The 9,636-nt window shown below is 41.3% G+C and overlaps 1 pseudogene across 1 annotated transcript; it reads left to right on the top strand.

The window, feature by feature from the left end:
- Positions 1-8,192: 8,192 nt before the first annotated feature.
- Positions 8,193-8,867, top strand: LOC309795935 (RING finger protein 11-like; annotated as a pseudogene). Its single transcript has 2 exons — positions 8,193-8,472; positions 8,692-8,867. The product of its transcript is annotated as an RING finger protein 11-like (transcript).
- The last annotated feature ends 769 nt before the right edge of the window (positions 8,868-9,636 follow it).

The raw sequence follows: 9,636 nt of genomic DNA, 5'->3' as shown, positions 1-9,636 counted from the left end.
TTGCTCCTAGGCCTGCATCCTACAAAACTTCATCTGGCGCTTCTCTCCAGCGGGAGCCGGTTCCCCCTGCTGTGACTAAGCGCCACTCCCCACCCAAGCTCCAAACCCCATTTCTACTCCAAGACTTCAGCAAGCAACGAAGACCATGGAGGGAACCCAACGTTTCTGAGCCAGTCATGTCAAAGCCCATCGAACAAGAGCACAGACCAGAGCGGGAGGCCATGAAGAGGCGGGCTCAACAAGAACGTGTGAATGCTGCCAAATACACCTCTTTGGGGAAACTGCAGTTTTTCACTGAGAGGCAAAAAGAAATGGAAATTGCTTACTACTACGGATATTTATAGTAAGAGCAGCTAGGAATGTTGGTGCCGCCTGGGGTACCAGCTGTTCTTCCTTATATAAATAAGATAGGTATAAATTCCTCTATTTATTTTGATATATTTTAAAACAATAAAACTGAATAAGTAAATGTAATAGAATTAATAGATGAGTAATAAACCTTTTGAATTTTGAGATGCTGATAACTCTGGCGTGCTTCAATTTTTTTGGTTTTGTTTTGTTTTTGACGGGGTTGGAATCAATGTCTGCATGAGAAAGGAAGGACTGAAAGTCGGATGGGAGAAGGAAGGAGAGGGGAGGAAAGGGGTAAAAACTGAGGAAAGAGGAAGGAACGTAGCCCAGGGCCAGGAAGGTCGAAAGAGATTCATGGATTTAAGAAAGGAAGCAGGAGTGAGGGTGAAAGGGCAGAAGTGAAAAGCAGGGTCAGAGGTCAGGGTTGAAAGAACAAAATGTGAGTAGAGCTGAAGATGATGGAAGGTGAGTCTAGGTTTACTAGAAGAAATAGAAAAAGTCTCTTGGGGAGGTTGGCCTTAAGTCTCACAACCACCACGGAGGTATTTAAGAAAACAAGAGGTTCAGGACACATGTCTGAAAGGTTAGAGTTGCCTTATGCAGGTGTGATTATAGTGGGGGTATAGGGAAATCTCCCAGAGAGGTGGCTAGGGCTCAGAGTTATCCTAGGGGCAGCTGACGTTAGGGGCAGGGCCAAGGGAAGTGCTGCATCAGGAGGGAAACGAATACGGCCTGGAATGCAAATCACAATATACTCAACACCTAAGCACCAGGGCAGCTAATGCACTATTCAGTTAAGCCTGGCAACGACAGGCAAGGCCAGTATTCCTGTGCCACTTCACTTAGGAGAGGTGCAGCAAAGGGCTGAGGTCACATCGCATGTGGAGGTACAAGGCCTCAATTTGAGGCCCAAATGCCTCTGAAGTCCTTAGTATTTGCAAGTGCCTGCAGGCGTCCAACCTGGCTTTCAGAGCACAGCATGTTGAGGTTACTGGTGGACGAGATCAAACTTCTGGACAGGCCTAAGTATTAACTTGAGGGGCTTCCTCCATTGACCAGGGGGTGTGCCACCTTCTGTAAACATCACCATCAAGTGAAACGCACGAGAAGAATCCTACAGACGTGTCCACTGTCATGGGTGAGAGCTGTGGGACACGGGCACTGGGCAACGGCTCCAACAGCCACAGGACGCAGGCGCCCAGTGGTTCAGGGGCTCCCTGGGAGGCCTCGTGGGGCTGCTCGGGGGAGTGAGGTTGGCAGACAGTCTCAGGGGTGGGCGTCAAAAGGAATGACGTGGGGAGAAGGGAGAGATGGAGGCAGTGAATAGTGGATAGTGGATAGTGAAAGTGGGAAAACTGGCAATTTTCATTTTCAAAATTATTTTTTGAGGTGTCATTCACATGCCATAAAATTCACCTTCTGAGACTGCAAATTCAGTGTCATTTTGTACATTCTCAAGCCTATGCAACCATCACCGTCATCTAACCCATCATGTATTCATCACTCCAAAAAGAAGCCCCTGTAACCATCAACTGGCCCTCTTCATCGCCACCTCCTTCAGTCCCTGCAACCATTCATTTCCCTTCTGTCACTATGGTTTGGCCTTTTCTGGACATTTCATGAAATAATACAAATGTGCCCACTGTGTGGGGCTTCTGTCACTTAACATAATGTTTATAGGTTCGTCCATGTTGTAGCATGTGTCAACACTTCATTCATTTTTACGACTGTATAATATTTCACATACACACCACATTTAAAATTTCCATTCTCCCATTGATCGGCATTTCGGTTTTTTACACTAATAATCCCCATTTATTGACAGTTGATTCTGTGCCAGGCAGCACCAGGTTAAGTTACTGACCTTATTTCACAGATAAAGAGGCCTGGAGAGTGTGAAGAGTTTGCCCAAGATTAAGAGCTAGTAACTGGGGGAACTGGGGTTTGAACTCACGACGACCTTCAGAGGTATGAAATTCACATGACAGAACATTAGAAAAGGTACACAGGGGTATTCAATGAAAAGTCACCCTTTTCCCCATGTTCCTCAGCCACACATTTCCCTCCTCAGAGGCATCTGCTTTTGCCATGTTGTGGATCCTTCCAGAGAACTATTTATACCTCAACATGGATGTATCACAATTTATTGACTCATCTGTCCCACGGATTTGATATGTCACTTTCATGGTATAATAGATTCTTATATGTACTTATATTACTCTTTTCAGAGCTGTCCTGACTCCTTTTTGCCTATCCTTTATGCCTTCCATTTCTCTAAAATTCTTTTTATGTTCTATTTGATTTAAAAAACATTTTTCCTTGTCTTGTTTGTTTCTCTTAAGGCACTATCCATTATGTTCATTCACCTGTATTATTTTATTTTATTTATTTCTTTTTGGCAGTGTCGGGTATTAGTTGCAGCACGTGGGCTCTTCGTTGCAGTGCGTGGGCTCTTCCCTGTGACTCGTGGGCAATCTAATTTTGGCATTTGGGTTCCACAGCACGTGGGCTAAGTAGTTGTGGTGTCGGGCTTAGTTGCCCTGCGGCGTGTGGGATCTCAGTTCCTCAACCATGGATCGAACCTGCATCTCCTGCATTGGAAGGCAGATTCTTAACCACTGGACAACCAGGGATGTCCCCACTCTTGTATTATTTTAAATTTAGTCGGCTTTTCTAACTTTTTTTCTTTTATTTTGAATTCTGTCCTGAGTTCTAGCATCTTACCTCATTCTGGTTTATGCTGTTCGTTCATGTTTTTTTTTATTATTGTAAAATATACAGAAAACAAAATTTAGTATTTCAACCATTTTTAAGTATACAGTTCAGTAACATTAAAGACATTCACAATGCTGTGCAGCCATCAGCACTATCCAAATTCAAAATAACTATGTCAAGAGCTTCCCTGCTGCTGCAGTGGTTGAGAGTCCACCTGCCGAGGCAAGGGAAACAGGTGCGTTTCCTGGTCCAGGAGGATCCCACATGCCGTAGAGCAGCTAGGCCCGTAAGCCATGGCCACTGAGCCTGCGCGTCCGGAGCCTGTGCTCTGCAACGGGAGAGGCCACAACAGTGAGAGGCCCGTGTAGCGCAAAAAAAAAATAATAATAATAATTATGTCAAAATATTGAGCAGGACTTCAGAAAGATGGAGGCAGGAGCATAGTTTCTGAATCTCTCCAAACCCTTTCATGGAAGAAGATCAAGTAAAACCAAACACCCATAGGTGGCATTTATCAGCATTTACCATCTCCAGAACTTTTTCACCATTGCAAACAGAGACTCTATAGCCATTAAAAAGTAACTTCCCATTCCCTCCTCGACACACGTTCTTTCATCTTTTCCATTGTTTTTTCTAACATCTTTTAGCCAACTATGAAATAATAGCTTACAGTTTTGATCTGTTTTTCGGACCTGTTTTTTCCAACTTGATTTTATTGTCTGAAGAGATGCTATTCTGCTCCTTATTCTCTTTTTTTTTTCTTACACTACCTCTGTACGGGACTTGATCCCAATCCTTTTCTTTTATTGATTTTTGAATGAAAAAGGTTTTAAAGCGCTTTGAAAAGGATGTGAGAGGCCAAGAGGAAACATGGTCTTCATGGCTGTTTCATCAATGCTTCACTTATACTCTTGTGAAATAACTGTTTTCCAGGAGGCATAAACCAGTGGGCTTTATCATTGGACAGAGTGCAGAGAAAGGACCCCATGAAAGCTGATCTCCTTAGCAAAAATGATTTAGTTATGATTTCACCCAAGATTGGTCACAACCCAGCCTGGGAAACTCAATGAACCAGAGACGAGGTATAATGCCATCTTTCCTTCTCTCTGCCTCAGCTCTCAAGGGTTGGTCACCTACATGTTATTAGTGATTATTAGTTGGTTTCTGTTCATAATTACTATCAGAAGACACAGCACTTATGGTCCCAATTACACTGCCCAGCTACGCACCATTCTTCTTCGTTTTGGCTTCCCGTCCACCAGCAGGAACCTCATTTATTTTTGTTCTCCCTTCACCACAGCCCAGTAATGTTTGTGAATGACTCTCAGTCTCACCAGAGTCTGTATCTCTCACTCTGCCCCAACACCCCACTGCATCATTCGCTCCCTGAAGTGTACTCTAGAAATTTAGGTAACCTGGATATTTACCACTGTTCACCATCTCTTATGAAACCAGAAGAAGAGCAGCTTTCTTATGGAACGACAGAGACCTTGTAAAGAGAAAACACCAGTCTGCAGGAGAAAGGGAAGAAGACAATGATGGAAATAGTTTCTGGAAAACTATTTTTACATGAGGTTTTGTTTGTTCCTGGTAAATAAATGGAAATCTTCTAAACATTTAAAGAAAATCTAGGGCTTCCCTGGTGGCGCAGTGCTTGAGAGTCTGCCTGCCGATGCAGGGAACACGGGTTCGGGCCCCGGTCTGGGAGGATCCCACATGCCGCGGCGTGGCTGGACCCGTGAGCCATGGCTGCTGAGCCTGTGTGTCCGGAGACTGTGCTCCACAACGGGAGAGGCCACAACAGTGACAGGCCCACGTACAGCAAAAGAAAAAAAAATCTAAACAACTAAATTCAGTAATACAGGAATATAACATTTTAAAAAATTTTCTTTGGCTGTGCAGCATGTGGGATTGCAGCTCCCCAACTAGGGATTGAACCCACACCTGCTGCATTGGAATGGCAGAGTCTTAACCACTGGAGCACCAGTGAAGTCCCAGGAATGTAACTTTTAGAGAAGAAGTTATAAACCCCTTGGTTATATGAACTGCAGATTTTTTTTTACTAAGAAGTCATGTATTTTAAATGACTTGGAGCTTTAAAGAAAGGAAAAAAGGAAAGAAGGAAGGAAGGAAGGAAGAAAGAAAAAGGGGCTTCCTTGGTTGTGCACTGGATATAATATCAAAAATAAATTAATTAATTAAATAAATTTAAAAAAGAAAAAAATGCTGAAATCCACTGACTAATTATTAAGGCTGTTATATCTATTTCCAGATACATCCCTTTATAAACTTTTAGTAAAAGGTTATCTTATGTCAGAAGAAATGAATTACAACCTTTTCTCTTTTTCCAAAATTTGAGAAATTCCCGTACACTTCTAACTTCAAATTTTATAAAAACGGAAAAGCAGTGAAATGCCTTATACTTACATCCAATTGCAGCATCTGGCCTCATGCCTTCTCTATCAATCAAATATCTACAAAACAACAAAATTCGAGTCATTTGTAAATAAAAAGAAAAGAAAATCAAGTTTTTGCAAAAAAGGTCCTATTTTGCTTTACAAATATATATATAAAAATCCTAAGAAAATATCAGCACATCTAATCAATAATTATTAAAGAATGATATACACCATGACTACAAAAAAGGCGTTACTCCAAGGACGCAAGGATAACGCAACTTTAGAAGAGCTATTAATATAATTATTTACAATAAGACAACAATTTAATTAATAAATGAAAGAGAATAAAATACAGGACCAAACTGGCAGATGTTAAAAAGTTCTCTGATAACATGCAACAGTCAGTTTGGGTGAAAATGCTCTGTATGCTAAAAACAGGAGACTTAATATGACAGAGTACTCATCAAGAACCAACAAATAACAAAAGGAAAATCAGGATAAATATGAACATGATATCTACAAAACCCTATCTAACCAACCATCGGAGCCAGAAACTTAGGACTCACCATCACTGATGGCTATTTCTCCCTCGGCCTCATCCTCAACCCACCACCAGTGCTAACAATGAAGCTGCCTACATACCTCTAGAATCTGTGCACAGCTTTCCACCAAAATGACCACCACACCCTGGTCCACGCCACCATTACCCCAATTTCTACAACAGTCTCCTAACTTGTTTCCTCTCTTCCACTCTTTCTCCCTGCAGTGCATTCTCCTCTCGGTAGCAAAATGATAGGTTGAAAGGGCAGTTGGGTATGTTCCACACACTCACCTTCAACAAACAAAGTTCAGTTGTTTTCTATTACTCTTAAAGTCTGAAACCTTAAACATAAGCCTGAACAATTGAGCTCCTACCGCACACTTGTAGCTCCATTATAATCACATGCTCCCCCAACAGCCCCACCTTCCAGGCCAGTTCCTCCAACACAGCATATGCTTTCCTCTTATAGGGTCTTTTGCTATTCCTTATGCTCAGAAATCTCTCCACAACGTCCCTATCTGGTTAATTCCTACTCATCCTTCAGATATCAGCTGAAACATCTGTAAATAAACCTTCTCTAATCTCCATGATGAGATCAAGTCCTCCCTAAAATATGATCTCATGGTACCATGTTCTTCTCCTTGGCACTTGTCAGAGTTGTATTTTACATGCAGAGTATGATTCTTGAATATCTATTCCCTCTCTGGACTGTTAGAATTCACAAAGCGCAGGTCAAGTCTCTTCACTCACAAAATTTCACAAGTCTTTTTGCTAGCACCCAGCACAGTGCTTAAACATAACACATGCTCAATAAGTATTTCCTGCATGAACAACCATAAACGGGTACAGTGTAGCAACATCCACCAAAAGCATAAGGACATAAACTCTATCATGCAGAAGTTCCATTCTGAATGAAGTAAACTGAGACAAAGCATATATATTGAATAGTGCTCACACAGGAATGTTCATTACTTTCATGTTTTATAATATCAAAAACTTCTGACTTTTATATGTTCAACAGTGAGCAAAGGAACAATGCAGCATTAAAAATAAATAAGTAAACAAATGGGACCTAATGAAACTTAAAAGCTTTTACACAACAAAGGAAAGTGTAAAGAAGATGAAAAGACAACCCTCAGAATGGGAGAAGATATTTGCAAGCGAATCAACAAAGGATTAATCTCCAAAATATATAAATAGGACATGCAGCTCACTATTAAAAAATCAAACAACCCAATCAAAAAATGGGCAGAAGACCTAAATAGACATTTCTCCAAAGAAGACATAGAGACGGCCTCCAAGATGGCCAAGAGGCACATGAAAAGTTGCTCAACAGCACTAATTATTAAGGAAATGCAAATCAAAACTACAATGAGGTATCACCTCACACCGGTTAGAATGGGCATCATCAGAAAATCTACAAAGAACAAATGCTGGAGAGGGTGTGAGGAAAGGGAACCCTCTTGCACTGCTGGTAGGAATGTAAACTGATACAGCCACTACGGAGAACAGTATGGAGGTTCCTTTAAAACTAAAAATAGAATTACCACATGATCCAGCAATCCGACTACTGGGCATATACCCAGAGAAAACCATAATTCAAAAAGACATATGTACCCCAATGTTCAAGGCAGCACTATTCACAATAGGTAGGCCATGGAAGCAACCTAAATGCCCATCGACAGATAATAGGATAAAGAAGAAGTGGTACGTATATACAATGGAATATTACTCAGAGATAAAAAAGAACGAAATTGGGTCATTTGTAGAGACGTGGACGGACCTAGAGACTGTCATACAGAGTGAAGTAAGTCAGAAAGAGAAAAACAAATATTGTATATTAATGCATATATGTGGAATCTAGAAAAATGGTACAGAAGAACCGGTTTGCAAGGCAGAAATAGAGACACAGATGTAGAGAACAAACGTATGGACACCAAAGGGGGAAAGTGGGGCAGGGCGGGGTTCGGTGGTGGTGAGATGAATTGGAAGATTGGGATTGACATATATACACTAATATGTAAAAAATAGATAACTGGTAAGAACCTGCTGCATAAAAAATAAATAAATGTTTAAAATGCAAATATAAATTTTAAATAATTAATTAATTAGTTAATTTAAAAAAAAAGAATGAGGTTGGAAGACTGTCAAAACAGCACACGGAACACACACTCAAGCCCTGGAAGATGAGGAAGTGCCTTAAGTCCCCCACTTCGGATGACATCTCCCTGCCTAACAAGTCTCAGTCCAACTGGGCTAGCTTTGCCAAGGGGACAGAGCTGGGTCAGGAGCTGCTGCTGCCATATCTGGATCAAGTTCCAGTTTTGGTCTATCATTCAACACCTAGCCAGGCTCGCCTAGCAACTCAGCTGAGAGGAACCAAATAGGATAGCTCAAAGAATAGGCCTCACACTGCATCAGCCTAAAGGTGTTTATGACCCTGGAAGAAATGGATCAGAAGAAAGGATCCGGGGGACTTCCCTGGTAGTGCACTGGCTAAAGACTCCACACTCCCAATGCAGGGGGCCTGGCTTCATTCCCTGTTCATGGAACTAGATCCCACACGCATGACGCAACTATGAGTTTGCATGCCACAACTAAGGAGCCCAGTGGCTGCAACTAAGACCCGGCACAAACAAACAAGAAAAAATCAATCAATAAAATAAAACCAATATTAAAAACAAGATCCGGGAGTGTGTGATCTGTATGATGGACTTTGCTTACGAGAACCCAGTTTGATTTCTGCTGTGTATGCAGATCACCTGGGCTGTACAGATGACTGGCTGATGAGATCCCTTACGTGCCCCTCCTGCATGGAGACAGTTGATGCAGCACTGCTTTTGTCCTACGAGTCTAACTGAGTCAGTGTCTCTCACCTGACTTCAAGAGAACCATCATTTTTGGTGGTTTTGATCTTTTGTCTTTGAGCCCAAAGAGCCGGGGATTAGGAATTAAGATCATGCATGAAAGTTTCCTAAAAATTCCTGAACGGCTGCAGATGTTGGGGAAAAGTACGTGATAGTTTAGAAATTTAGGGGGAAAAGTAGGATGCTATTTTTATGGAAAGCCTTCACCCAAGGTTTAAAAATATAATTGTATTTAGATCTTGTTATTGCTCCAGTATATAGGATTTATGTAAAGTGTTACAGCACCTATATAGGTTTTAATTCTGTGTCAAGGATTAGCATAAAGACAGTGGTTGTTTTTCCTAAGTGAGATAACATTCTGCTTCCCCCATCCAAATTCTTTCCTGAAGTTGCTGGCATCTCGGTCAAGGTTTTACTTAATAGCTACATTTTATAACACTGGCACACAAAAAAAGTAGTTTTAAGCTTGCTTGCATAGTTCTTGTTTTTAAGAATAAACATAGAGCATTTATTTTTTACTTTATAGGAACTCCACAAGTTAAGGTCCCATTATTCTTTTGCTGTGATTGTTGTTACTATTGATGGTGCTCTTTTCTGTCTTTGCTGGTTCTTTCTAATCTACCATTTGTCCTTATTGGCATACGATCATCTCAGGGTCACAAGATGGCTGCTGTAAAACCAAGGATCATATTCTAACAAAACAAGGAGGAAGCAAAAAAAGAGTCCAAATGGTCATTTTCCTAATGCATATTTATCTTTTTTC

This window comes from Mesoplodon mirus (assembly GCF_964341445.2).
Source record: "Mesoplodon mirus genome assembly, chromosome: 20".
NCBI lineage: Eukaryota > Metazoa > Chordata > Mammalia > Artiodactyla > Ziphiidae > Mesoplodon > Mesoplodon mirus.
The sequence above is the reverse complement of the archived record's forward strand: the minus strand, read 5'-3'. Positions and strand labels throughout refer to the sequence as shown.